Raw genomic sequence first — 6048 nt, forward strand, 5'->3', positions numbered from 1 at the left:
ACCGCTGTTGTGTGGTGGACATGCGCCGGACACACACTCCACACCGCTGCTGTGTGTGTGGTGGAACTGCGCCGGACACACACTCCACACCGCTGCTGTGTGTGTGGTGGAACTGCGCCGGACACACACTCCACACCGCTGTTGTGTGGTGGACATGCGCCGGACACACACTCCACACGCTGTTGTGTGGTGGACATGCGCCGGACAGTTCAAGTGCTGTTTGAGCGGAGCGGAGCCGGTCCTCTGTGGGCGGGAAAAGGCTGTCTGGTGATTTGAGGGCTGCTTGTACCTCATCACTCTGAGACAGCGTTGCAGAGGAATTGAGTCCTGAAGCAAGCAGACACTGTAGCTTATTGCCAGCAATAGTAGTGTTAACGGTATTGTTGAGCACTGGGGTTCACTGAGCTCTCCCAGAATGCACTAGGGTTCCTTCAGGCCAGTCAACACTGTCCCAGAATGCACTGGGGTTCCTTCAGGCCAGTCAACACTGTCCCAGAATGCACTGGGGTTCAGGCTGGTGGCGTCTCTAGGTGCTCTAGAGCAGCGTGCGACCTTTGCCCCCCCCCCCCCCCCCCCACACACACACACTCACCACACACACTCACTCACTTAGTATCCTCCGCCAACATACACACCGCTGTTGGCTGTCACCCATGGTGAAAATGTCACACACACCGGGAGATGATGATTGTTTTGATGCTGAATGTCAGTGGGCTATAAAGACACACACACACACACACACAGGGACATGATGTGTGATTTGATGGTGAATGTCAGTGGTACATAAAGACAACACACACACACACACACACACACACACATACACACACACAGGGAGGAGATCCGGCCCTTCTCTTCTCTTTTCTCTTCTCCTCCCTTCCTCTTCTCTTCTCTTTTCTCTTCTCCTCCTTTCCTATTCTCTTCTCTTTTCTCTTCTCCTCCTTTCCTCTTCTCTTCTCTTTTCTCTTCTCCTCCTTTCCTCTTGCCCCGTCGTTGCAGCATCCTGAGGCTCTCTATCTGGAACTGCGAACACACTCACACTCACACACGATCTCTCTCTCTCACACACACACTCACACACACACACACAATCTCTCTCTTTCACACACTCACGCACACACACACACACACACACACACACACACACACACACACACACACACACACTCACACTCACAAACAATCTCTCTCTCTCACACACTCACGCACACACTCACACACAATCTCTCTCTCACACACACACACACACACACACACACACACACAACAAGAATGCATGTATGCTTCCATGTGCAGACATGTAGTCACACTCAAACGAACACAAACACAACATCTGTCTTGGGATCTATTGTTATGGCAGAGAGATTGCCTGTGTGTGTGTGCGTGTCTTGCAGACGCCAATTTAGTGACAGAACACTATGTGTGTATGACGTAACACTAGGGTGCCTTGCTGCAAAGTCATGCTCAGCTTTAAAATAGGCTTCACAGTAAAGCCTGTTATGTGTGTGTCTGTGTCTGTGTGTGTAGGAGCGCGTGTTTGTTTTTCTTTGCATGCATGGTTGAGCACATGCTCTTGTTTTGTGCTTGGACCCTCTGCTGAATACCAGTGTTTGTTTTGTTTGTTAGAGGGAGGGGTGTGTGTGTGTGTGTGTGTGTGTGTGGCTAGGCAGAGAGAGCAGGATTAGTCCTAAGGCTGGTCAGCTCAGTGGAGGAAAATGGGAAATGAAGGATGTAGTGTGTTCAGTCAGATCAGCCCAGTCCTCCTCCTTCCCATGATGCATCGGTGTTCTATATGCAAGCGGCCCAGTTCTGCTGCTAGAGGATGTGGAGGCAGTCTAGTGCCACCTTCACCTTCTACGTTCACATGCGAGCGTTATTGTCTGGGAAAGCTGTAAATGCACACTCCAATAACATGGGATCTGGCTTGATCTTGTTTGGGACATTTGGGAACTGTAAATGCACACTCCAATAACATGGGATCTGGCTTGATCTTGTTTGGGACATTTGGGAACTTGGGAATAAGTGTGTGCACGCGTGTTGAATAGGCAGTCATAAGTCAAATCAAATCAAATCAGTCGTTTGTGTGTGTGTGTTGTATACAGTCATAAGTCTGTGTGTTGTTGAATAGGCTAGTGTGTGCAGTTGTTGGATAGGCAGTCATAAGTGTGTGTGTGTTGAATAGGCAGCCATAAGTGTGTGTTGTTGAATAGGCAGTCGTGAGTGTATTGAGTTGTTGAATAGGCAGCCATAAGTGTGTGGAGTTGTTGAATAGGCCGTCCTTGGGCTCACACAGGAAGACTGCATAAGAAGAAGAGGAAGTGCTGGAGAGATGCAGTATGGGTATTGTAGTATGGCACCCGTTAGTCTCGCAGGCCTGAGCAGCCGACCCCAACCCAGCTCGCAGACCCGAAGAGCCGACCCCAGATCTGAGGCGACCTGTGAGAGGGGCAGGGAGGCGCCCAGAGGAAACCCTGCTGCAGTGCGCCTCCTGGTGGCCGGGGCAGGAGGGTGCACCCCGTGCAGGGAGGGCAGGGCAGGGCAGTCAGGGGCGTGCAGGTTGGACGGGGGGCACAGGGCAGTGGGGGCTCTCTCCCCCCCGTCCCTCCCCGTTCTTGCTTGATGTTTCCATTTGTTCCGCTGCCCCCCCACCCCCACTCCTGCCCCGCTCGTGGGGTAATCTGACCCCCAGGGTGTCTCCTTCCAGAGCCTTTACCCCCTCCCTCCCTGCCTGCCACTCACACACACTCTCGCTCTCTCACACACACACACACACCCACACTCTCTCTCACACACACACACACACACACACACACAGCCAGAGTCACACACAAACACCTCTGCTCAGCGTCCCAGTTCAGGAGCTGCTGGTCATCTCTGGATAGGACGGGTCTGCTTTAAACACACTTCCCATCACGCCAGCCTCCGCACAGGACAGTACCGCACCAGGACTGCCCCGCACAGGACAGTACCGCATAGCATCGCTGGTCAAGTGAGTGCTCGCACTGGGCGTGTGTGTGTGTGGGCATACCTAATCCAGCTAGCCACAGTGTGTGTGTGTGTGTGTATGCGTAGATTCAGTCTGGATTGGTTGGGGTATGCAGGTCAGAGTAGGCTGTATCAACTGTCTTCCACGCTAGCAGTTTGGCCTGGCTAAAGTGTGCCTAGCAGCTTAGCCTAGCTCAAGGTTGTTTACTGCCTACCAGTCTGTCTGTTTGCTAGCTACCAATCTGTTGAATCTTGATTGGCTGTTAGGACCAATTGAAGTTTGATTGGCTGTTTGGTCTAGTAGCCCAGAACTTAGATTAGAAGATTTACAGAGAAAGTTTAGAGTGATTTGGAGGTTTGGCTAGTTAGTTTTACCTAGTGCCTAATAAAGTTGTGTCTAGTAAGTTTGGATGAACTGAAGACTGATTAGTTTAGCATAGTTTAGTTTGCTTTGGCTGCATGTGTGCGTCAGTGTGTTTGACGAGGCTTTGCTGTGTGGTAAGGAAATACTTCAGTCTTTGGCGTCAGTGATAAGCATAATGTAGTTGGGTAGCTGGGAAAGGTGTCCGCGCCGGTCAGCCGTTCGGGCAGATTTCTACGTCTATCTGGGGTGAGAGAGGCCGAGAGTTGCCCCGTGGTGCCCCATCTGCCCCATACACCCAGCGAGCTCTACCTAACCTGCTAGCACCTTGCTGATTTGAGTCATAGGGTGCCTCTCATTTGGGCTTTTATACGTCCTCCCTCGCACCTCGGGCCTCAATCCTCACTGGTCAACATAAAGAATGATGGGGCGAAAACAATGGGATAGTCTATCCAGTGTTAGTTATAGATCAGTGGGAACGCCCCTGGAGGATGGAGGAGGCATGTTGAGAAGCTCCTATGCTTCTACAGGGTCTTACCCCGCATTCACACTGTCTCCGTCCGTCAACGGATCTCATTCACTTTGCATGGGGCGGACTCGAAATGCATTGTGGATCCGTCCGTCGCTTCAGCTCCGTTGCCTCCGTCAAGAAAGTTGAGAAATGTTCAACTTTTCAGGCAGCGACGGATCCGTCAGCCAATCAGATCACGTGTATGCAAATACACATACGGCAGATCCAACCTCCGCGATCCGTTGACGGACGGAGACAGTGTGTACACGGGGGTTACCTCAGCGAGCTGATGTGCGGAGCGCTCCAGTGAACAGTAGAGCAAAGCTCTCCAGTCTGTACTAGTGAGGAGCTCCTGCAGTTTAGAGAAAGCTGACCTCGGCCCAATCCCGATGTCCGGACTCACGGACTTTGGTGCGCGTTCTCGCAAAATTCGTAAGGGCTTAGGGCTGTCCCAATGTCGAATTACAACTGGCGTGAGGGTTTGAGTACACACTTACAGAGCCCTTTCCGTGAGTCTGCATCGGTGTAGACTAAGGGAATTACCCACAGGTCAAAGTGTTGTGACGTTTAAAGGTAAACAACAGCACGACACACACGTGCATGGTGCAAATCAAAGATTCTTTGGTGCAAATGTTAGCAACGTTTTTGTTAGTAAACATCACCAAGGTACATGTGATCTTGTGAAGTTCTGTCCAAATCCCAAATACCTATCTGAGCCCATGTGGCCTCACACACTCACTCACTTAGCACCTGAGATCAATCAAGTCTGTGAGTCCTTAGTCTTTAGGGCTGACATTGGGATTGGGCCCTCCAGTCCTTAGTAACTTTCCCTCCCACATTCTCCCCCTTTTCTGGAGTGAAAGGCGTAGCGTGTGAGCGTTTCTAGGGAGCGAGTCTCTTCCTCCAACACTGTCACTGCCGTGGAAGAGATCAACAGCTGTGTGAGTCAGCTCCATTAGCGTCCGAGCATTTAGCGTCCGAGCATTTAGCGTCCGAGCCCAGAGCAGCTCTGACTGTAGCCTGCGTCTGTGTGTGTGTGTTTAGCGTCCGAGCCCAGAGCAGCTCTGACTGTAGCCTGCGTCTGTGTGTGTGTGTTTAGCGTCCGAGCCCAGAGCAGCTCTGACTGTAGCCTGCGTCTGTGTGTGTGTGTGTAGCGTCCAGCGGTGTGCTGACCACAACACACTCTCACCATTATTATTCCACATCACAACACTGAGTTGAATAGTGAGAAGGAGTGTAAGCAGGTATATGTGTATGCAGTAGCTAGTTTTGGTTAGTGAGTGTGTGTCTGTGTGTGTGTACATTTGTGCATGCATTTTGTGTGAGTGTTTTGTTTACTCTGGGGGTGTGTGTGGACTTGTGCATTCACTCACGTGTTTTGTGTGTGTTTTGTGTGTGTGTGTGTGTGTGAGAGAGAGTGAGTGTTCATACATACAGTACATATCCTTCGATTTAGGTGCTGGCACAGTCACCTTCTAAGTCCACCTGTCGGAACAGCTCACACACTCAACCACACACACACACACACACACACACACACACATGCTTACTCTCTCTCTCTCTCTCTCTCTCCTTCTCGTTCTCTCTCTCTCTCCTTCTCCTCTCTCTCTCTCTCTTCTCCCAACCCTCCTTCTCAAGGCCCTTCACTGCTGTTTTCCACGTTCCCACTCTGTAACACACACACACACACACACACACACACACACACACACACACACACACACACACACACACACACAGAGCACCCATACCACTCTCTATTTCAAGCCATGCGCCGCGCGCCTCCTCTCCAACACACACACACTCACACACACATACGCACGCAGCAGTAACTCTAAACCACTCTTCCACTTATAGAATGGGGGCTTTCCCCCTTCGTGGCCCTGAATGCAGCCCCCTTGCTCTGTCTCAGACAGACTCCCTTCAGCTGCACTTGTGTGTGTGTGTGTGTGTGTTTGTGTGTGCGCGCACATTTACATCTGTGTATGCATCTTCATGTCGGCATAATTTTGAATGTGTGTGTGTGTGTGTATGAGAGAGATGCGTCTTTAGAAAGTGTAAAGTTTCCTTTCCTTGTGTCATCCTAGACTTTATGTCCAGGCCTGTGTGTGTGTGTGTGTGTGTGTGTGTGTGTATGTGTGTGTGTGTGTGTGTGTGTGTGTGTGTGTGGAAAGGAGGGGTGGCGTTCATG

General features: G+C 51.1%; 1 protein-coding gene across 4 annotated transcripts in view; it reads left to right on the forward strand.

Annotated features, from left to right (window-relative positions):
- ppp2r5eb (protein phosphatase 2, regulatory subunit B', epsilon isoform b) overlaps window positions 1–6048 on the forward strand; it is a 29045-nt gene that overhangs the window by 7041 nt on the left and 15956 nt on the right. Inside the window, exon 1 of one of the 4 annotated variants that reach the window (XM_062522397.1) lies at window positions 2972–2989. The exons of the other annotated variants lie outside the window; for them this stretch is intronic. The gene's annotated coding sequence lies outside the window, so the exon portion shown is untranslated. Of the gene's footprint in view, window positions 1–2971; window positions 2990–6048 lie in introns of those variants that run through there. 4 annotated transcript variants of the gene reach the window in all.

Source organism: Sardina pilchardus, chromosome 20 (assembly GCF_963854185.1).
Source record: "Sardina pilchardus chromosome 20, fSarPil1.1, whole genome shotgun sequence".
Taxonomy (NCBI): domain Eukaryota; kingdom Metazoa; phylum Chordata; class Actinopteri; order Clupeiformes; family Clupeidae; genus Sardina; species Sardina pilchardus.